General features: G+C 37.0%; 1 long non-coding RNA gene across 1 annotated transcript; it reads left to right on the top strand.

Moving 5' to 3' along the window:
* Window positions 1–380: 380 nt before the first annotated feature.
* LOC116480838 (uncharacterized) lies at window positions 381–24038 on the top strand. The gene is made up of 3 exons (XR_004251364.1): window positions 381–438; window positions 705–882; window positions 22127–24038. It is a non-coding gene; the product is annotated as an uncharacterized LOC116480838 (long non-coding RNA).

Below are 24038 nucleotides of genomic sequence, written 5' to 3'. Positions count from 1 at the left end.
GCACATGTAATGTAATTCTGGCACTCAAGAAAAACCTTTATAAATTAATAGATTGTGGGGGAATTGCTTAAGAAGTTCAGGAGTGAAAGTAGCTTGGACTATGGTGATGGTGGTAGAGAGAAAAGCAATCAAATATAAAAGAGTTTGAAGGTAAAATAATCAGAACTGCTGACAGATTGGATAGCGGGCATGAGGAAAGGGACAGAGATATGATTTGGTTGTGTCCTCACCTAAATCTCATCTTGAATTGTAGCTCCCATAATCCCCACGTGTTGTGGGAGGGACCTGATGGGAAGTAATGGAATCATGAGGGTGGGTTTTTCCTGTGCTGTTCTCATGATAGTGAATAAGTCTCACGAGATCTGATGGTTTTATAAAGGGTAGTTCCCCTGCACTCATGTTAAGAAGGACTTGTTTGCTTCCCTTTCTACCATATTTGTAAGTTTACTGAGGTCTCCACAGTCATGCTAACCTGTGAGTCAATTAAACCTCTTTCCTTTATAAATTACCCAGTGTTAGGTATGTCTTTATTAGCAGCATAACAGACTAATACAGAAGGTGTTAGGAATCGGGTATAAAAACGGGATAGATCATTGTGCCCTTGACTGAGATAGAGTACATTGAAACGTGTCCAGGATGTGGAGGTGGGAGACAGACAGGTAGTGGAAGGTGGAAGGTGACTTTCACAATCAGTTTCTTTCCAGACAGAAGACTGTTCTCTGGTCAGGTTTGTGCTTCTGGGAACATCTCATCAAACGTCCTGCCAGTGGGCTTAGTACTGGAATTTGAATATGGGCTTATCTTTTCATCAGCCAGCTGTGTTGCTGTCAGCTTTTATCTCGGGCTGGACACTTTGGAGTGTTCAACTGAAAGCGATGAAAGGTAAGTCAGGCATGACCAGGCTGCTGCCATAATATCCAAGAAGTTGCATATTGTTAACCCAATTTGAGAGTTTTTTTTTAAATGAATGTGTTTAAAGTACATTTATTTTCAAAACTCTGCCAATATTAAATTCTGTAATCCTGTTTCACGCTTTCTGGGTGTGCTTTTTCTGTTTTGTTTTTGCCACTTTGCTCTTTCATCTGGCTCAGCATTTGACCACATGGGCTATTTTTTTAAATAATTTTCTATGGGATTTTGGCATGTTGACAAACATGTAATTCTCCTAGTGATGAGTTTCAGATTTTTTAAACGGCAGTCAAACCTATATTTAAAAAATCAGGAAACAATAGGTGCTGGAGAGGATGTGGAGAAATAGGAACACTTTTACACTGTTGGTGGGACTGTAAACTAGTTCAACCATTGTGGAAGTCAGTGTGGCGATTCCTCAGGGATCTCGAACTAGAAATACCATTTGACCCAGCCATCCCATTACTGGGTATATACCCAAAGGACTATAAATCATGCTGCTATAAAGACACATGCACACGTATGTTTATTGCAGCACTATTCACAATAGCAAAGAGTTGGAACCAACCCAAATGTCCAACAACGATAGACTGGATTAAGAAAATGTGGCACATATACACCATGGAATACTATGCAGCCATAAAAAATGATGAGTTCGTGTCCTTTGTAGGGACATGGATGAAACTGGAAAACATCATTCTCAGTAAACTATCGCAAGGACAAAAAACCAAACACCGCATGTTCTCACTCATAGGTGGGAATTGAACAATGAGAACTCATGGACACAGGAAGGGGAACATCACACTCCGGGGACTGTTGTGGGGTGGGGGGAGGGGGGAGGGACAGCATTAGGAGATACACCTAATGCTAAATGACGAGTTAATGGGTGCAAGAAATCAACATGGCACATGGATACATATGTAACAAACCTGCACATTGTGCACATGTACCCTAAAACCCTAAAGTATAATAAAAATAAAAAAAAAATTAAGATAAAAAAAAAACCCTATATTTAAGTAATTATCAAAATTAAGAATAAAACAATAACTTTGCATCTCCTCTTAGGGAGGATTACAAATTTAATATGCAACATTTTATTTCTCTGTTCATCATGTTCCAGCCTCACAACACAGTCATCAAGCTAGAAATACGGAAGGCATCACTGAGCCCTTCTTACCCGTTTTACCCATCAGCCTATCCATGAATTACTTAATTCTATTTTCACACCTGAACATTTCTCACATCCATCCTGTTTTCTGCTGTAACTACTCCCTTCTATCCTGAGTCTTTGTTATTTCTTACCCAGACTTTGGCAATAGCCTTTCAACTAGTCTCCTTTTCTCTAGTACACCCTCTGAGAAGTAAACAGTGCTTCATGTTACATGAAAATTTTCCTTACCCTACAAAAAACTCTTCAATGATGTCTTGTCACCTCAGAATAAAGTGTCTACTTCACAACATGGCACACACAGTCTTTGAAACTCACTCTTGCCCACTTTTCTGGCCCTGAGCTTCTTAACTCCCACCTTGGATTTCTTTGATTCAGAAACAAGAAACTGTGTATTTTCCCATAGAATATTATCTGATTATTATTATATATTCCTCCATATTGTCCTGCTGTCTTGAATAACTATGCTTTCCATCTCCCTACATCTAGTGCTTGGACATAATTCATGATTTACATCTCATATTGTCTTGGATGTCTGCTCCCACAGACACATTAAGCCCTTAACCAATACTTTGCCTTGCTTTGGTGCTACAACAAACCTACATTATATCCATCACTGACTTTGCCATATATTAAATAATTATATTTTTATGTGCTTTTTCCAATAGACTTTTAGCCCCTTGAGGGAAAGGACTATATTTTGCTATCTCTTTCTTATCAAAGTACTAAACAATATATATAATAAATTTCTAGCAATATATTAAGTGCTCAATGTTATTAAATATATTTTTGCTTCAAAACATAGCAAGACTATCTGAAAACTGCAATTTTTTTTACAGGATAGGAAAATATTCTGCTGTGATTTTGTTGTTTCAGCTTCACTTGTTCTGCTTTCCTCTCTGGGGACCCCTATTATTCATATACTAGCTCTCTGGTCTTTGCTCTCCTATATATTCATTTCTTTCTTCATATTCATTCCTGTGACCTTTTTCTTCATTCCGATGTTTACCTATACAACACTGATTTGCTGTTTTTGCAGTGGAAGTTCTGTACTTTATTCTTTCTTATGTGGATTTAATTTTACTCCTTTCTTTCCCCCAGGATCTGTTTAGTGGGGATTTTTTGGTTTTGTTTTTTAATTTTATCTGGAGAGAGACCACTTTGGTGGTAGAGACCAGCTGTTTTGTGTGACCTCTTGAAAATAATTTGCCCTGGTAGAGCTTCAGTTATCTCATCTGTAAAATGGACACAGTAAATGTGCCTACCTCATGGGTTTGTTGTCAGGATTAAATTGAACAAAATGTAAAATGCACTTGAAACTAAGCATGTTATAATGTTGGAAGAAAGGTCATACCACCCCACTGCTGATGTTTTCTTCCATTTAACCAGGCATCCAGTAGAGAAATACTTCCATCCCTCTCCTCTCCATCTTTTTTCCTCCCTTCCAGTTGCCTGAAGGATAGGTTAGGGATAAATTCTCATCCCCTTTTCTCTCTTCCTTTAGGAATTTCCTTGCCTACTTGAAGAGAACAGACATGTTTTCTTGATTGCTCTTGGTCAAAGTTTAACTTTTTAATAAATGTGTTACTCTGGTTTACTTACTGTTTCTTCCACTACCTTTTCCTTGGTTCAAACTCAGGTGGAAAAAAAAACAAGCAGTGTGTCTGTTGGGTCACCTTAAATTCCCAGTATCTGGTTTATTAGGCTGGGCGTCTTAAAGAAAAGAATTTGGAATGTATTCTGAGAGATAAAAATTATGTCTGGAATTTGAGGCTTATGGCACAGCTGATGTGCATGGCTGTCAGCTGGGGAGGTGCTATGCTAGGCAATGGCCACGTGGGGATTTTCCTTTATTTTTCACGATAGCCGTATATATTTAATACTTCAAGAGTAAATTCTGTAAATGCTTCTAAACTCTGAGTTTAATGCTTCAAAGAGTAAACTAGGTGTTCCAAAATGAGAAGAAATGATGGTTTGTTTCATGGGAACATAACCCTACTTTCTATTCCATGTTCAAATATTGGTTGTCTTTATTGTGTTGTTTATGGTTCTTGCTGACATTTGAATAACAATGAGTAAAGATGATATCTCATATAGCATACTTTGCTATATTGTTCTTTGGATATGCCTAACTTATAGTAGAGAATTTCTCTGAGCTTGAGGTAATCATTGATGCTTTATGCCTTGCTGACATGCTGGGGAATGGCTTAACCCATGGAGAATGCCAGATGCTTGATGGAAAAGCTTCTGTATGCTTGTTTTTCATGTGACTCATTAATTCAGAAGGTTTTTTAGCAGTGTTATATAGTTTTAAGCCTTTCTTCTTTTTATTGATGTGATTCTCATATCATAAAATTTTTTCAATTCAATGCTTTTTATGTATTCACAAAGTTGTGCACTCCTTACCACTAATTCTAAAACATCTCCATCAGCCAAGAAGTCCGTGTACCTATTGGCAGTCATTCCTAATTCACCCTGTTCCCAGCTGTGACAACCACTAATCTACTTGCTGTCCCTATGTAGTTTCCTATTTTGGATGTTTAATACAAATCGAATCATACAATATGTGGTCTTGTGTCTTCTTTCACTTAGCATAATATTTTTAGGTTCATCTATGTTCTAGAATAAATCATGTCTTCATTCTTTTTATGGCTGAATCATATTCAAGTGTGTAAATATACAATATTTTATCTATTCATCAGACGTTTGAGGGATTTTTGACTTTGGTTTGTCACTGCAACTTTTTTACCTAAGGACAAATGGTTGTTTCTGTAGCAGTGGAACTATATACACCAGCTTCTAAGCCAAGCTTGTCCAATCCATGGCCCTCTGGCCACATGTGGCCCAGGATGGCTTTCATTCAGCTTAAAACAAATATGTAAACTTTCTTAAAAGATTATGAGTTTTTTGTGATTATCATTTTTAGCTCATTAGCTATTGTCAGTGTCAGTGTATTTTATATGTGGCCCAAAACAATTCTTCCTCCGGCATGGCTCAGGGAAGCCAAAAGATTGAATGCTCCTGCCTAAGCAAAGCAACATATTACTTAGCAAACTTGAATAGGATGTACAGGTTTCAGGAAAGGCACAGGGAACTGGGTAGATAATAGGAACCAGCTAAGTGCTGACAAAGTTGGTGGCCTGTGAGGATACTAACAAGCAAACTTCGGGCTCCAGTGGGTCCAGGCAACCTCACGTAGCCTAAGAGTCCTGGTAAAGCTTGACCTCAAACTATATAGATGCAGTGGGTCTGGTATTACAGGCTAATTTGCACACATTTGCTTGAATTTATGTAACAAAGATTGCTTCTTTTAACCAACAAAATAACTGAGCGTTTCATATGCTTCTGAAACTAGCGAGGTTCTAGCTACATATTGTTAGGATCAGAACTAGCTTGATAGTCCTAGACCAGTTGCCAAATTCCATTCTGCAACCAGGGCCAAGGAAAGATTGTTAGTGGACTTTCTGTGTCTTTTCCAGAGACTCAAAAGTCATGCCCAATAGCTAGTACCAAGTCAGCTCTGGTCTGGCTTAATATAGTATATGTGAGAAAATTCCCCCAGGAGATAACTCAAGTGTCTTCAGGACAAGGAAATTTATAGCAAGAGGCGGTGGAAAGAGTGTGGCATAGGATTACAGATGCTGTGTCACTAGATGTAGCCCGCCCTCAATTCTGCACTCCAAAATGAAATAAAATTGAAGAAGTTTTGAATATATGAACTGAAAAACAAGTGCACCTCAAATAAGACCTGGTGACTGGAAATACTATTATTGCAAATTTCTGACTTTACTATGAAGGTCTCAATACCTTCAATGCTACTTTCACAGAAAGGAGATGTTAGGAGAATATGGTAAATACATAATGCCAAAATCAGTTTCTACTGAGAACTTTTTTCCAGTTGAGTTTACCACAGGACATAGATCTCAGGAATTAAGGCATTTAAAATATATGAGAAATTAATAGTGAGCAGCTGGTGATATTGAAGTTCTCTGGAAATCTCTTCAAGTGGCAGATCTAGTTACTCATTCATGCATTGGTAGAACAATTAATAACAAGTGACCAGCATTAGCCAAAAGTAACCTCTTGTTAAAAATTGTGTCTCCTTAGATTTCCTATGAATTATAGGCAACTGAAATCAACTTTTTGACATCCTAGATGGTAGGAAATAGTGGGACACCAAGGGCGGAAGGCAAGCAGGATGTATCTGATTCAAAACACAAATCGTTTACCCAAAGGGGTCCTAGAAAAATGTTTTGCATTGAGGTAATTGCTCTAGGAGGCAGGAATTAGCTTGTTTTCATAATTATATTATTTGAGATCAATGTTATGTTTTTATCTCCCACAATTAAAAAAAAATGAAACATATAGGAGAATGGAATTGATCTAATACAAATCTGAAAGAATCTAGGTTCTATCTAGTACACGAGAATTATTCTAGCTTAAATTGAGCAGCATGATACATTTAGGAGAATACTGCAATATTAGTCACCAACACATAGTATAAATGTCAGGCACTGCACTAACAATCTGATTTATAGTCATTCATTTAATCCTCATATTAATATCAAGAATAAAATTTTCCTCATTTTATTGAGAAAAGCAAAGCAGAGAAGCATTTAATTTTTACCAATTAAGCATATTTTATATCAATTAAGTGATAGAACAGATATTAAAACCCAGGTATCCTGACCCAAAAGTCCATGTTCTTCTTCACTCTACCATACTCCTTTCTCTAGGAGAGATTTCAAATTTAAATTTCTTTGGATTTGTTTCTCAATAGGAAAATTAAAAAAAAATCCATCTTTATTTCGAGTTGTAAAATGCAAGGGGGTTTAATATTTGAAATTTAATTTCTTGCTCAGAATTTGATATTGAAAAGTATGTTCAAATTTTAAAAATCTGTATGTAATTTGTGTTTATTATTCTGCAGAACCTCTGATAGACTGTTGGGAAACCTAGTTTGGGTAGAAAAATTATAGAAATTAAGCTTTGTGTACAGAATAGACTTTGACTTCATCAATTGGTGTATTTTTCAGAAGCATTTTAGTGCCTTATGGGGACAAAATTTCATATTTCCCACTGGTAAACTCAGGAAAATACCCAAAGAACCATGTTTATTATTGGATGAGTGGTGTCATGAAGTATGAATATGACTTTCCCAACTGTTGACCTCTTCGTATAAGTGGAATGGTTACACCTCTGATCGCCTATGGGCATGATGGGGGTAACTGGGAAAAAGTGTATTACTAAGGCTTACTCTCCTATGGAGAATCACCAATACTTACAACACTGGCCTCCTTCCAGGCCTTCAGTCACTCCTATCTTTTGCAAAAAGGAGGCATGCACCATGCTTATGAGTTAGGTATAAGGAGTTTGGCATGCTCATCCTACTCTCTTCCTTTTGCAAGCTGTCTGTTTAGAACTACCACTCCCTTAACCCATTTATGCCTGCGGTCGCAATTTTTTGAATTTTTACATGAGTGAAAAATCAAACCTTGGTGATGACCTTGAGCAGTAGGATATAAATTACTCCCACATGCTTAGCATTCCAATAATGAAACACTGGGCATAAGTGTGTTAATTGCTCCGTGTTTACAGGTCTTCCTGGGCCTGCGCCATTGACTAGGGAAGTCTAATTTTGAGATTCAGCATGAGTATTAGTACATCCTTGCCTGTAAAGGAAAGCTACACCCTCAGTTATCAGTTTTACCTGTAAGAAGCACAATATTTTGGCCTATTTGTATTAATATTAATACACGCATTTACGTGTTTTAACAATGAACTCAAACTTGAATGGAGGAGGATGTTATTTATTGGATCATCTAGAACTCTTCATAGTAATCAAACTAAATAGTTAGCATGATTCTTAGTTATCTGCCTTAGTCAGTTCAGCTGCTGTAACAAGGTATCATAGACTGTGTGGCTTATAAAGAACAGAAATTCATGCATCACAGTTCTGGAGGCTGGAAGTTTAAGATCAGGGTATCAGCATGACCAGGTTCTGGTAAGGGACCTTTTCCAGGTTGCATCCTGCTATCCTCTCCCTGTGTCCTTACACACTGGAAGGTGCTGGAGAGGTCTCAGGTCACTTTCATAAAGGCACTCATCCCATTCATGAGGGAGGTCATTCATAACCTAATCACTTCCAAAAGGCTCCACCTCCAAAATGCCATTACATTGGAGATTAGGATTTAAACCCAAAGGACACATTTTGAGAAGACACAAACATTCAGTCCCTTGCGGCATCATTTGTGTTGTTGGTATCATTGGTATAGTTGTTTATCATCATCATCTCAGCTGGAACCTTTCATCCCAACCTGTTTCCTTTTCATTTTAGCCCATTCCTTCCTCATAAATCATCTTTTGATTCATGAACTTCTCATATATTTCTCATATTTTCACAGAATTAGCTTCATGAATAATGGTTTACAGATTATTCTTATCTTTTATTTACAGTAATCTATACCAATGGTACCCTTTTACTTCTGAAACCTCATGTTCTTTTTCCATTATTTTTATATTTATAACAAAGCCTTGTTTTTGTTATAATCTTTGAGCAGTGTCAGTTTTATCTATCACCGGTGTTTGTCTTAGAATATGCAGACTGTGTTTAGCTCTGACCTAAAAGTGGAAGATGAGGTGATGTGAGAATTTCTGGTGTAATTTCTAAGGAATTATTGGGAAGGAAAATTTGATGTGGCTCAGTTGGACTTGTATGGTGTTGTCACCACTCCAGAGAAACAGGATGGACCCTCATCCCAAATTTGCTTTGTATCTAGACTGTTGATGCCACACTTGCAACCAGAGGATATAAAAAGACTTAACATTCACATAAAAAGGCTTTCCAGTGCAAGCAGGAAGCCCTCAAACAGATCTGAAAATGACTTGAGAGCCAGAAAATGCCCCATCCTTAGGCTCAAATTTTTTATTGTGGTTAGGGGGTTGGTCTTCGGTAAAGGTTCCCACACAAGGAAAAGGGATTATGTGATTCCAACCTCCCTCTGGAGACAAAGGAGGGAGTGCCAGGGCTTTTTTTTTATCAGCTTGCCCAGACATGGGGCAAAAGGGAGAAAGAAAGGCTAAGGCTTTAAAACTGTCAGTAGCTGGGCATCAAAAAAATGCAGCCAGACTTTTTAACCAATGTGATTGTCCACTGTTTCCATGTCCTAACTTTTACATGGTAGATGTTCATCTTGCATACTCCAAAAGAGAAAGTAACTTTACTGTTTATTTAAGCATAATCCATGCAAGGTTATACTGCTGAGATTCAAAAGCTGTCATCATCAAAACAACAGTCGCAAAAAAGAACTGGGTGAGGTGGAATTTTTGGACAGAAGTTATGCTTAAAACTCTTATTTTGTGGGAAGGAAGAGAGATATGGAATAGCCTAGGACTCATGTTCGAGATACATAAAATAAATAACTTTGTTAAAATGTAAGGATAATCATTAAACAATAGAAATAGCATGCACAACTTTCAAATCAACCTGGAGAAGAAAAATGAATTAAGAAAATCAGTCAGGGAAACTGGAGGAAAAGGAGGAGGGAAAAATGATAAATGGAGAATACAAATAAGATGACAGAAAAATAACAGATGTATGCAAAAAAAATCCCACACTTTTATTGTAATTTTATCTGTGAATAAGCAAAATCTACTCAAAGGAGAAATTTGTACTTATGTTGACAGGGAGACACGTCCAATGTTACTGACTGCATCATTGTTTGTAACAGCTGAACATTCTAACGAACTTAAATGCCCATAAGTGTGGAAATGGATCAATAAATTACAGTATATGCATACCATGAAATACTGTGCAACAATTAAAATTAATGAACAAGATCTACAGGTATAAATTAGATTCCAGAAATAATGAAGAGTAAGAAAATAAACAGCTAGTAGAATGATGCATACATTATTGCCACTCTTAATTCATTTTAATTAAGAGTTAATTTAAAAACCATAAATACTATATCACTTTTAATGGATAGATTATGTGTCCTAGAAGTGTAAAAAGTATAAAAAACACAAGCAGGAATAATGCATACCAACTTCAGGATAATAGTTATCTCTGGTGAAGAGAGGGAAGAAGGAAATTAGAAAATTCTTTCACAGGATTCCTAATATTTGGAGGTTTTTTTGCATTTTTAATAACTAGAAGCAAATATGGCAGCAGGTTAAAATAATTTGTACATGGATGTTGTCATATGTTACTCTCTATTTTTTTTATCCACAAGGAAACATTACATACTTGGCCTTGTATAAATCTAAGATATTTCCTATAAAGCAAAAATATTTTTTAAAATGTGAACAGGATGATAAAATTAAGGCAAGAAAAGGGGTGGTAAAGAGCTACTGGAGAAGGATATACAGGAAGTGAAGTTAAAAGGAGGCAGCATATGGTGCCCTGGCCTTTATTACATGTGAAGGAATGGATCCAAGGAACTGGAAGAATTGGACTTCCATTGTAATGAGTGGAACTGAAAAGAAAAAGGGAATAGGAAGAGGCAGACATATAGACTTGGCTCATTTGTAGAATGAGACGTTTCCCATCCAATGTGTTCTATTTTCTAGATAAATCTAAAGCTCATGTTGACTGCTTGAAGATTGAGAAAGGTAACAGAACGTGGATGTCAAGGTGGTTAGAAATTTGAAGACAAGAGAGGAAATTTGAAATGGTTGCTGGAGGCAATGAGAGTGAGAACTGAATGGGTAAACAAGCAGTTATGTTTGTATGGTGCACACGAGTGTGACCCTCTATTTTTAGCATTCCCAGTTGACCTGGGTGTAATTTGCTGAGCTGTTATCAGAAGCCCAGACTTGGACATAGAACTGTACAAATTTCTACAGTTAGAGTCAATCACAGTTGAGATTTTGCCAGCCACATATAATAATCACAAGTTAGTTTAGCATATTGACAAGAAAATAGCTAAAGTAATAGATCAAGGAACTTAATCTGGAGAGGAAACTAAAAATGTAAGAGGGAGGATAGAACAGAAAAATATAAATTAAAAAAATTTTCACAATCTCTCTACTGAACAACCACCATTACACTTTGGTGTTATTTCCTCTGAGTCCTTAAAAGTTATTTTATATATATATATATAATATATGCATATTATATATATGAAGAGAGGGAAAGACATAGATATATGTATGTGTACATATATACAAATACATATACACATACATACATATGTACCAAATACATGTTTATTTTGTAAGCAAAAAAGAATATTATACTATAGCTAATACTTTATACCTTCTAAAATTGTATGTGACTATTCTTCCAAATTGATAAATATTCAACTAGCATTTATTTAATGAACATATAATATTGCATTTGAGGGAAGCAAAATAATTTAATTATGTTTGATGAGTTAAATAAATTATCTTATCGATGGCATTGTTAAATTATCAATAATAAAAATAATCTAAATTATCTAATGCATTTATGTTATCAGTTGTTTGCTATCATTAAATACTGTTTTAATAATCAATTTGAGATTCAATCTTTCATATATCTGAATTACTTTCCTAGAATACATTTCTAAATGTAGAATTATATCAAAGGGTTAGCACATCTTAACTACAAATTGTGCTCTAGGAAGTTTTACGAAAGTATAAACACACACATGCATATATATATATATCTGATATTTTCAAATAGATATATTTGATATTTTCAAATAGATATATCTATTTGATAAATTGCCTTTGAAAATTCTTCTTTAGGACTCTCTAGGAGAGAAAGGTTTATAGTACCTCAGAGCAGAAGTGCTGGGACCAATAAGTGACTTTTTCTCTATTCCTTCAGAAACAGAGTCAGATATCACAAGGAAAAATGAACACTGAACTTACACTTAATTCAGTTCCAAAATTCCAGTCTATTAAACATCCTGAGACTCAACACAACAAAGAACAATCAGTTCACATTTCCTCCCTTGGTTCAATTCTTTATTTTTGAGAATGATACAATATTCTTTCTGCTGCCCAAGTCAATCACTGTATAGTTATTTTCCCTCCTGCCTGTCAACATCTAGCCAGTTTTCCTGAGCACACAAGCCATTCATCTTGCAAAAGTATATTGGGCTGACCATGCAACAAGCATTTTGCAAGGTCTGGGAAATAACGAGATGTTCAATTATACAAAATGTATACTCTCTCTGCTTCAATATTTCTACAGAATTTATTGTGTGTACTGCTCTTTGAACCTTAAAACACACAAGCTGTGGCAGGTAGATCAGCTTTCCCAGAAAACAGATTCCAAAATGCAGGTTTGTGTGCAGGTGGTTTATTGGGGAGTGCTCTCAGGAAAAACAAGTATCATCAAGGGAGGAAAGTAAGATTGGGCACAGGGCTATGTTGAATGGTGATGCATTTCAACAGGGACACTAGCCAGTCCCATAGAGAGAGCTCTATAGCTAGAATAGCCCTTCAGAGCTGTACTCAATGGAGGCAAGGGGGCTGGGACTCTGCATCTCCCCATAGAGCAGTCATTGAATTTATATTGCCCCTAGAGAGATAGAGTAACTTTGAACAAGGCAACTACCTTAGGCCAAGGACAATTCTTGTGGAATATTCATCTGTGAGCAATCAGAGGGCAACACTCTTGAGAAATGGATACCTAGGCCCTAAAGAGGCAGAATCTGAGAAGCCATGCTAACTTGGATTAGTGAGCTGAGCTCTGGTTCTTGGAGAGCATCAGGAAGAACAGCTATTAGGTGTGGGCTTAATACCTGGGCGATGGGTTGATCTGTGAAGTAAACTACCATGGCACACATTTACTTATGTAAAAAACCTGTGCATCCTGCACATGTACCTGGAACTTAAAATAAAAATTGATTTTAAAAAATGCTTTGGGCTTAAACTATAAAAAGAAACCACCATATATACATACATAAAGAACTTGCTTATATGTGAGGCTTATATCATCAATAGAATTGTAAAGTCTTGACAACTACAGAAGGTATGTTAAACTTCTCCTGTTTACTCATAGGTCTAGCATGATGTTTCATAAGTATTAGGTGCTCAATAATACCTGTTTAATTAGACAAAATCCTGCCTCTTAGTTTTATGAAGCACTACCTGTCCCCACATTTACTTTCTCACCTATAGCTGCCATATTAGTCTAAGCATTTATAATTTCTTGCCTGGGCTATTGCTTAAATCGTATAAATAATTCTTACATTTTACCTCTTTGATAAAATCTCTCTGGTATAACAGCAATATGGTGGACTGTATCTTTGTGGTTAATCAGTGTGGTTATTGAACTTTAAACATAATATCTTATAGTGAAGCCACGTATTAAATATGAACTTTCTCCTCTTGTATGACCTACATATTTACATGGTTTTGTTTTATGCATCAGATGCAAGACTTGTGTTCACTAGCCTTCTTTGTTTAGCACTGATGTACAAACATGTGGTCTTCTAGATGAATACTTTACAATGTGCTTCTGTAAAGTGTCAGGGTAAAAGCTGAGAGAGACCAGATAAAGCTGAAGCAACAGATATTAGAGGCAACAACCATACAAGTATTCTGGCCCACGTCTGATCACAGGCATGGCCCTTAGGGACCAACCCTACTGCTTTCCTGTAGTTTTCTTCTTAAAATCCTAGTTTTTCTCCCCAGAGATCAGAAGTCACAGCTGTGTCAGGTCTCTTAATGGGGAAGATGATAGTTAGAAAACCCAAAGAGGGATACATGAGCTACCATCCAGGAGGCAGATGAGTCAAGGTACGTGTGGAATCCAATGTACACTCTGACTTGACTCTGCAAAAATTCAAAGTTTTATCCATTTCTCTATGCTCTAGGCATTTGTATGTTTGGAGACACAGCATATAAATTTTCCATCACCTGATCAAATAAAATTGCTAAATTCATTGTATTTGTTTCTTTCTCTCATTTTATCTTCCTCCATTCATTCTGTTAAGATACCCCTTGCCTGTTATGAACCAGACACCATATCAATTGCAATACAATCAACATCTCATTGTTGACATCTATCCTTATTCATGATTATTCCAATTATACAGTAATTGAGGCTCAAAGAGATTTTGAGTTTTACCAAAGGTCACATTTCTAGTAAGTTAAAGAAGTGAAAAAGTATAGAATAGTTCATACTTTTGCCAGTGCCCCATCCTGTCTGTCCACAGACATCTGGAAGGGAAATTATCTTTGTGGTCCAAAAATATAAATGAAGTATGTGCCTAGTTGTTTGGCACTCTAGGGACCTGCTTTAGATCTGCCCACTGTAGAATCTGCCTGCTCCATCAGGGCAGAGGCCTGCTAAGTGTATGTCCTTGGGTTGGCAGGTGAGAAAGAGGAAGCCCTATCTGGAACAAAGCAATGTAATAACAATGTCAGACATGAATTGCACCTTACACATGTTCCATTATAGATATCTGCCACAAACAATGCTGACTTCTTAAAAAATATCACAAGTGGGTGACCGCTATTATACAAAGCTCTGTGAAATGGAATGACTAATCTGTAAACATAAGCATGAGATTGAATAAAATATAAAGAAATATACGCGATATTAATTTAGCATAGACAGTACCATATCCCATAGACCTTCTTGCACAATGCAGTGACACACCACTGTGTTATTAATGCTTTGGAAAAATTTATTTATTCTATTCCATTAGTGTATTTTAACAAACATTGCTCTGGGACAGTATGCCTGCCAATTTATGTTTATGAGACTGTCAACATAATTTACATGCAGACAAAAATATGATACAATATTGCCAATGCAGAATCGCCTTGTCAAATGATATTGTCACAAAAAAAAATGAAACAGTACCCCAGCTGAGGAACCAAGCATATTCATCACTGTTGGCTGCACAGAATTTGAGGTGACACACTGAAATACAGTTAATGCCTTTTTTTCATGCATCAAATGAATAAAAAGTGAATGAATGATGTACTTCTGACTGCCATAAACTGTGCAAAAGCAAATAGGTTTCTTGTTTCCCTCAGAAAAAAAATAAAAATAATACATGGCTTCCCGAAATAGTTGACAGAATTATATTTATTATTCATTTGGAAAACTGAGTATGCTACAAAAATCACGAATGGTTCTAAAGTGTTTGGCTGCAATGATTGAGACTGTCATGAAAGGAGATGATGGCAAACTCAGAGGTCCTAATCCACCCAGGATGAAGAGCAGGTGCAGTGTGGAACAATGGTAGTTATTTGGCCTAGGACCTTGTGCTAAATAATACAAGAGATTTTAATGAGACTGCTTTTTCTAGAAGGTGAATAATTAGATATATGGACTTTTCTCCACTTTGACTACTCCAACTCTAAGGGCATGGTTTCTGGACACTGGTAGGTTCAAGTCCTGGTTCGAGCTGTACATAAGTGAGCTTCAGTAGTATGTGAATGCTTCAGTGAAAAGGTTTTCCAATTTTCCCTGTGCTGATGGCTTGTAAGCTCCAGAGATTTCACTGGCCAGGAGAACACCCAGCTTGTTTCCAGGGAGGCCAACTGGGAAGAACACAGAGCTTTACCAGTCTTAAAGGATTTGTTCTCCAGGTACTACCTTTGCTCACTGATGAAAGGCCCTCTGTGCTGGAGGTGTCTTCCTTGCTCTGGGCCATATCATCAAAGGTGAGGCAAGTATACCTATGGCCTGTCTGCCACAAGCATGCTTGGTACAAAGGGACCAAGCACCCTTATTCTCACCATAGTCCCTATCTCATAGGAATTCCTAAAGTAAGAGCATAATGGCTCTAGTAAACTTCCTGTTGTTAGAACATACGTGCTTAGAAATTATGTTTTTAAGAGGAGAAAAAAGAAATATCCTGGGTTCAGGAACAATGAGAGGAGTTCACATTCAATGTTCACAATCTGCACGGTGCTGGATTAGCAGCAAATTAAGGACCCTGAGTTCTTTCCTGAAACTTTAGTTTAACAAACAGAAATGTATGAGTAACAAAAGAAGACTGGGGGAACACTTTGTGTAGGGGTAGGGAAAACATGCACAACTTGAGTCTGAAGCCCTGCTCTGCTACATAGTCCACAGAAGACACTCTGATCCTTAGTTTCTTCATACATAGAACAGGACTAATAATTACCTCGCAACTTTGTTGTGACAATTAAATAGGAAATTGTCGACTCACATGAAATGCCTAATGTTCAGCCATTTTCTATGTAAAAAAAAAAAAAAAAAAAAACTGGCAATAGTATGTAATTCACTTAGCATGATCCAAGCACATAATAAATGCTTACTGGATACTGGTTTACTAAACATGTTAAAAGAAGCTATGCAAAACAAAAAAGTTAATGCATTAATATATTACTACTACTACTGCTACCACTGTTACTACTAGTAGCCTGCTGGTCTTCGTCAATGATATTTCAAATGGAATCTTAAATATAACATTCCAAATGTCTCAGTACCATGTAAGGCATGTGATGAAACATGAGATAGTCTATCTCAATATGGATTTAAATTTCTGTAGCAAATATATAGAACCTTGGCTATTTATCTTTAGGCTCCATGAACATATGAATTCCTATGAGAAAACATTTTTCCTGAAATTGACCTCTACTTCAAGACATTGAAAACCCTGTTTAAGCTGATGCCTCCTGTTAGGTAGAAAGGAACATGTCATTTTGCATTTTACACTCTCATTGACAGTATTGTCCAAACAGCAGCTGGCTTCTGCAATTCACACTAGAATTTTACTGTGAATTAATAGCTGGACAGAATAAATGGTGGCAGGATGATGTGGGTGCCTAACACACCATTAGAGGTGAAGAAACAGACAGAGCTTCTGAGAGTGAGAGTTCCGAAGCCCAAATGCATATCCAGTTCATTAGTTAATGGGGAGAGGAAAAGGGCAGAGCATGAAGAAGAAAAGTAATGAAAGAAAGACATTGAGACAGGGAGGAGATAAAGGAGGGAGCGATAATATAATGGAGAAAAATGACTGTAGAAGAATAGGATGATGCATCGTTAAGAATAGCCCACACCTGCTGGGCCTGAGAGAGGAAAGTGTTTGCATTAGGCATCAATTGGAATGAATTATATGACACTTTTTCTTTGGCCAGAAAAATTTCTTTCTGACCCCAGCTGGTGATCAGATGGTGCCCTAGAGAATGAAGATGACTATCTCTTGTCATTTTGATCTCTGCATTGAATATTACCATTTCTATCCTTACCAGAGATTTAAATCCATTTTAAAGAAACTGTATTAATCAACTTATCTGAATAATAACTTGTAGCCTAATGTATATGGGATAGTTTGGGGTGACAAAGGCAGAATTTAAAACAAAGAAAAAGTACTCTTTCATGCCCCACTGGCATAACAAATTAAATTATATTTTATCTTGTTTTAATTGCATGGAGTGATACACATATTGGTCAAAACCACTACTGAATTTGATAGATCATTGAGTCTGGAATTTTTCACTAAAAATGCAAATAGATTCAGATGATTTGCTCCAAGCATATTTGCACCTAAATCAGAAAATTTATAGTCTCCAGAAAGACCATTGAAATGTAGAGTCAGATATAAGCTCAGCTGAAATAATTTTAGCATCAGCTGCTAAGAGCCAAATAAACTATGTAAAATAATATGAACTCTTTAAAGTCAATGCAAATATGTCAAGACTAAAAAATGTCTCTGAGTGAGAGAACTTTCACAGCCTTCACTATATCAGTCAGTGGCCTTAAATGGTGGCTTTCTATATTATCTGGAGCTCTGGCCTTAGTACAGAAAGTGGAATCACAAATGAGGTACACATTTCTTCGTGGTCCTACCTACCATTATATTGACGACTAGAATCAGTGTGTTCCTAAAAGGTACTATTGCACTATTGGTGGGTGGCTCAGATGAGAGTTTTGACACACACACTGAAATGAGTTTATATAGAGATTTACATAAAATCTACGCTATAAAATTTATTTTAAAATAAATTTATGTAAATACAAATTATTTAAAGAAAAATATTAAATTTATTGCATGTTAATATGTCAAAATATGTCAAAAATTGTGTGAAAATTGTGACTTTGGTCCCTGAACGATTAAAGTTTGCCAAACAGGAGTTTAGATGAAGGCAGAAGTGGCTGTTGGCCAAATCTCCAGATGGTTCAAATCTAAGAGGGATGGAGCCAAAGTCTGATAAGGGAGCCTTGATGGAGGGGGGAGCACTAGGCTGAAATTAACAAGAATAAATTAAAATAGTATAAATGCAATTTTTTATATTTTAGCTATGAAAACGTCAGAACAAGTATGAGGTCATGGGGCCTCTCTTTACTACAGTTTATATGAAAATAATTTATTAATATTATAAAGGTCTTGTCATCGTGCTGGTCTTCACAGTGTATAAATTTTATTTGTCTAACTTCTACTTTCACCTTTTATCAGTATAGCTCAATACCAGTCAGAGTCAAGAACTTCCTAGAAGCATAATTTAGGATCTAAATAGAAGAACATAATGGAGAGAAAGGCAGTGTTTGTCCTACTCCATAAAGAGAGACAGGAAAATAAAATCAAACCCTGTCATTTCAATCATATGTTTGATATTGGTGGTAAGATAAAATAAAATGTTTTTAGTTTCCCAACCTTTCATAACATGGAATCTTCTTTTCTCCTATACTTCTCTCTTTTTGTCTGTGTAATCTTGGAATTTATAAATATGTCATTTTTAATATATCATTGATTTGACAATTTTTTTTAAATTTAGACTTAGTTTTATAACTAGTTATAAAATATTTTTACTTTTATTCGAAATGGGTTTTCTTCCACCTCTTTATAACATCTGCATTTCTTACTTTTGGCTTCTATGTCTTCTTCATCTCCTTATCAGAAGGCTATATCTTCAAGAGCATGTGTATGTGCACACAGACACCTGTATGTTTAGAGTGTACTTGGCTGATAGAAGATCTGAGCCTTTGCATATCTAAAAATGTTTTCCTATACCTTTCTACATAAAATAAAAATCAAGGAGTCTGGGTAAAATTATCTCAATTTACAAAAATGTTTCTTCAAAATCCTATCAATTCTCTTCTATTATCATCTGACTGTTGGTGTTAAAGAGCAAAAATTCAATAATTTCATTACTTTAAGACACTACATTTCTAGTTTTGTCTTTTCCCCGCTAATGAATTCAAATTTTTGTTAGTAAGTTTGTAGGTATTTTATTTAGCTGATCATGCCTGTAATGTTGTGAGACTCTTCAATCTACATAGGTCTTTCTTCAGTTGAAAAAAATATGTTTGTATTTTCCCCTCCCTGCTACCTGTTTGGTAATTAATTAGTGTTACCATTCCCTGCCCACTATATCATGTTTTTATTTTTTTTAAATTTTGTTACCCTATGGCTTTGCATTTTGAGATTTATTTACTTTTTGATGGAGTCTCATTCTGTCACCCAGGCTGGAGTGCAGTGATGCGATCTTTGCTCACTGCAACCTCCGCCTCCCAGGTTGAAGTCATTCTGGCGCCCCAGCCTCCTGAGAAGCTGGGATTGTCGGTGCGTGCCATCATGCCAGGCTAATTTTTGTATTTTATTATTATTTCTTTTTTTAGTAGTGACGAGATTTTACCATGTTGGCCAGGCAGGTCTCTAACTCCTGACCTCAAGTGATCTGCCTGCCTCAGCCTCCCAAAGTGCTGGGATTACAGGCGTGAGCCACCATGCCAAGCCACATTTTGAGATATCTAAATTATTTTTCTATATGACAGATTAAATCGCTGCGTCATCACACCTACCTCCTCTGCCTCGTCACCCTCTTTGTGCTCTTAGACTTCCTGAGAATTTCCCTCATCTCTCTTTTCATGTTACCTGTTACCCCTCCAGCATGTCACATTATTCCCTCTCCTTATAGTTTTAATTTCTGTTTTATAAAGAATACTCTCTCACTCTAAGGAGAAAGACAGCTTCCTACAATTTTCTTCTGGAACTTAGAATACAATATTTTCAGAAATCTTCCCTAGCTTCTCCTGTGCCTGAAGTTGTTTATTTTGGCCGCATAAAGAATCTTCCTCACCCACACAATTCCTCCTCTTCTCCTCATCCTTGAGCCAGTCAAGAATAATTCACAGCCATTATTTGTCAACAGAATATGCAGCTTGTCTCCTTTCACCAAATTTATCATTGCCTATTCTCTATTGAGGGAAACGAACTACTACCATTGCAATTGTATTAAAATTTAAAAAAAAAATAAAAATTAGAAAAAATTAAAAACACTTAGAGATTGTATTAGTCCATTTTTTGAACTGCCCAAGCCTAGGTAATTTATAAATGAAAGAGGTTTAACTGACTCACAGTTCAGCATGGCTGGGGAGGCCTCAGGAAACCCACAATCATGGCAGAAGGCTGAACGGGAAGCAAGGCACCTCCTTCGCAAGCTGAAAGGAGGACGTGCCAAGCAAAGGGAGACAGCCCCTTATAAAACTATCAGATCTCATGAGAACTCACTCACTATCACGAGAACAGCATGGAGGAAACTGCCCCCATGATTCAATTACCTCCACCTGGTCTCTCCCCGACACATGGGGATTATGGGGATTACAATTCAAGATGAGACTCAGGTGGGAACACAAAGCCTAACCACATCAAGGATCAACCTTGATACATCTTTCTTGCTATATTCTGGTACATTAGCAAGTCCTGTGGGTTTAACCCTGTAAATATATCATTAATATCTTCATTTCTGTCCTGCTATCATATTAGTTTAAGGCACTATGATTTCTTATTTGAACTCTCTAGATAGTCTCCTAATTTATTTTTCTATATCTACTCTTCTCTTGTACAAAACAACCTTTTAAAACTGCAAATGAACTTATGGCTCCCCAGGTGAAAATTCTTCAACAACTTGCCATTGTTCTCAGGATGAAAAATCAATTAACTTCACATCACCTACAGGATTCTTTATATTCTAGCACTTGCTCCAATCACCAGACCCATCTGGTGCTCTCCCAGTCTGAGCTTTTCCCAGGCTCCTAAACAGAACCTGTTCCTTTCTGCCACAGGATCTTTGCATTTAGAGTTTCTTCTGCCAGGAAGCTCCCTACCTCCACCCTATACAAAACACCTGGTTAACACACAAACTCCAGTCTGTCAGTTCAAATGACATCCTTTGGGGAAGACTTCCTTGAGATTCTAGATAAGAATGAATGTCCCTCTTACCTATTCCTAGACTACACTCTCATTTTCCTTTATAGTACATTTCACAGTGTCAACTACTGCCATTATTTCACTGTCAGTGTCTTTCATTTCATTAAAAGCTCTATGCCATAGTGACTGTTTCTGTTTCAATCAACATTTGTTGAATTCATCATCGAATCTCTGTGTCCTCTTCTCAAAGATGCAGTTGGAAAACAGGTTAAAGTGCAGAATTCCTGATTCAATCCCATATTTCAAGTAGGATTTTAGCAAATTCTTTCATTCTCTATTGAAATGGCATCTGATGTTTGAAAAATTGCAATTCCTACCATACATTAGAAACAAGGTTCTTCAGCCTTGCCCACCATGACTTCTATCTAAGGACTCATGTCCAGAATGTTGGCTCCACCAGGTTACTGCCCCAAACCCTCCAGTCAATTTCGGATCTAGCTGAGACTTATATCAAAAGCCGTTTCCCTGCTATTGAGAAACTGGCCTCCTCAATTCACTGTATTATATCTCCCTGTTTTATTTTCTTCTCCATAACTAACAATTTATTGGTATTATTTGTCTGGCTCCTCCACAAATTTCTTTAGCATAAGGACCCGACCTCTGTTGTTTCCACTGCATTCAATCACAAAGTACAACTGTATAAAACCAGACTGCAATGAGAGATATAGGATCATCATAACATCATCAACAAAACCTGGCTTAATTGGAAGCTGCTTTGCACTCTCTTTGCTTTCCTCTAACCATGCTAATATTAACAAAGAGAAGCCGTTTTCCAATGCATTCATACCATCCTACACAGACCCAGGCCATGGGCCCAGGCTAAGATACATTCATGGAATTATGTTTGCAAGGTGAAAAAAGTGTCAAGAAGTGGGAGATTTCCTCTGATCTATTCATTATTTTTCCCTTCAAGGCACCAGGGGAGCCAGAAGAGCAGAAGAGGTGTCAGCTGACCAGAAGGAGCCTGACGCTGTAGCCTGGGCAACCTGTCATGGAAAGGTACTGCAGCTTCAGGCCTCAGAGCTCTCCAGGATCACTCTCAAGAACATGTCTGGGAAAGAAGTTATGAAGTAGAGGCAAGAGTGTGTTACAGGTGAGAGTCTTTTTAGGGGAGCAATAGGATTGTCCTCTTCTTAGAAACAGCTCTTTTGGGCCATGATCCCTTCTTTCTCCTACCGGAACTGCTTAATCCCATTTTCTGAGCCTTCAAGCCTGGAGATTATCCATCATATGACTAAGAATGAGATGACACCTGTACAGATACACGATTTGCCTCTCAGCTGTTTAGCTGTTTCTAAAAGAAGCCTGAGCCATTAAGGTACTCTCAGGGCAGGAATGACCTAGAAGAGATGGAATATAAGCTCAAGACAATAAGATGGGGACCTGATCAAACACCCTTCCTTATGTGAACTAGGAATCTTGGTTATAGCCCACGTTTTTCCTTCTTCTCCGAATCCAGGTGATGGTTTTGGTTTAAGAGTCTCATCTATGAGAAACTCCATATCAAAATTATTGCAGGGAGAATAGACCTCTTCCATTACCTAGAACAAAAGTTAGTACTTTCCCCTATTTCTTCTCTTTTCTTTCTTTTGTACTTCCTATTACTTTTGGTGCTGTAGAAAGATTTCTCTGTCCAAAAAGATGTGAAATATTCCAGACACATTGCACCAAGGGTGTGTGTATGTAGCACAAATCAACTTGCCTTGAGCTTCTCTGATATATAGCCAGTGTTTTAATGTTCCTATTTATGCCGATCCATAATACATCTTCATAGTGTTGGCTTAATCACAAATGACAAGGGTGGAAAATGTAATAAAGACAGGGGCACATTAATCTACTTTGTATGAAAATGTGGAAAGGTAATCCAATTTTGAACTGCTTGCTCTTACAAAATATATAAAAGTTTGTATGATTTCTGCATCTTAGTTGGGGAGATGGTGGTCAGTCCTAAAGAGCTATATTTCAGGTAAAGAGTCCTTGGTCCCTTACATATATGCACAGAGGTAGCAGCCCATACTGAGAAATAAAGATGGTGACTCTGGGGAGTGAGTTGCCTAATGGTCTATTAGAAGCCTCTATATCAGGCAATATTCAGGGGTGTTCATTCCTTGTGGGTCTTAGAGAGAGATTCCAATGTTAGGGATGCTGTTGTGTCTTCCCCTGCATAGCCCCTAAGGCTAGTTCATATGAAAAGTAAATCTGACTCTGCTCCCTAAAAACAAACTGGAGTTCATTTGTTGAAAAATCCATAGAAGGGAGGTAGGTTCAGCTAGAAAGTGTGTTTCTAGCAGGGGAGTTGGTGTGAGGGAGAGAATAGTTATGATGAAGTCAGGCTTGTCTTAAACCACACCTGATGTCATTCCAATCACTGTGTGTGTCTGCACTTGTGGGTTGTGTGCATGACATGCATGAATGTTGATGCATCTGCAGTGCTCTCACCCAGCAGAGAAGCATAAGAGAAATGTGAGCTCTGGACTTAAAGAGCGCTGAGTGTTAATCTCACCTTCTATTTGCTCTGCAACATGACCAGTAGTCCAACTCCTCTGAATCCCAGTTTCTTTTTCAGTAAAACAGAGACTGTACCAGTTATCTCTTAGGATTAGTAGAAATACAGGACCCAGCAATTATATTCTTAGGTATCTACCCAAGATAAACAAAAACAAAACATAGGCAAATGTGTACAAAAACTTGTACATGGATGTTCATAGCAACATTATTCACTGTAGATAAAAGGTGGAAACAACCCAAATGTCTATCAGCTGACAAATGCATAAACAAAATGTGGCATATTATTGAAATAAACAATGGAAAATTATTCAGCCATT

Source organism: Hylobates moloch, unplaced genomic scaffold, assembly GCF_009828535.3.
Source record: "Hylobates moloch isolate HMO894 unplaced genomic scaffold, HMol_V3 SCAFFOLD_13, whole genome shotgun sequence".
Classification (NCBI taxonomy): domain Eukaryota; kingdom Metazoa; phylum Chordata; class Mammalia; order Primates; family Hylobatidae; genus Hylobates; species Hylobates moloch.
Note: the sequence above shows the minus strand (reverse complement) of the source record. Positions and strands in the feature narration are given on the sequence as shown.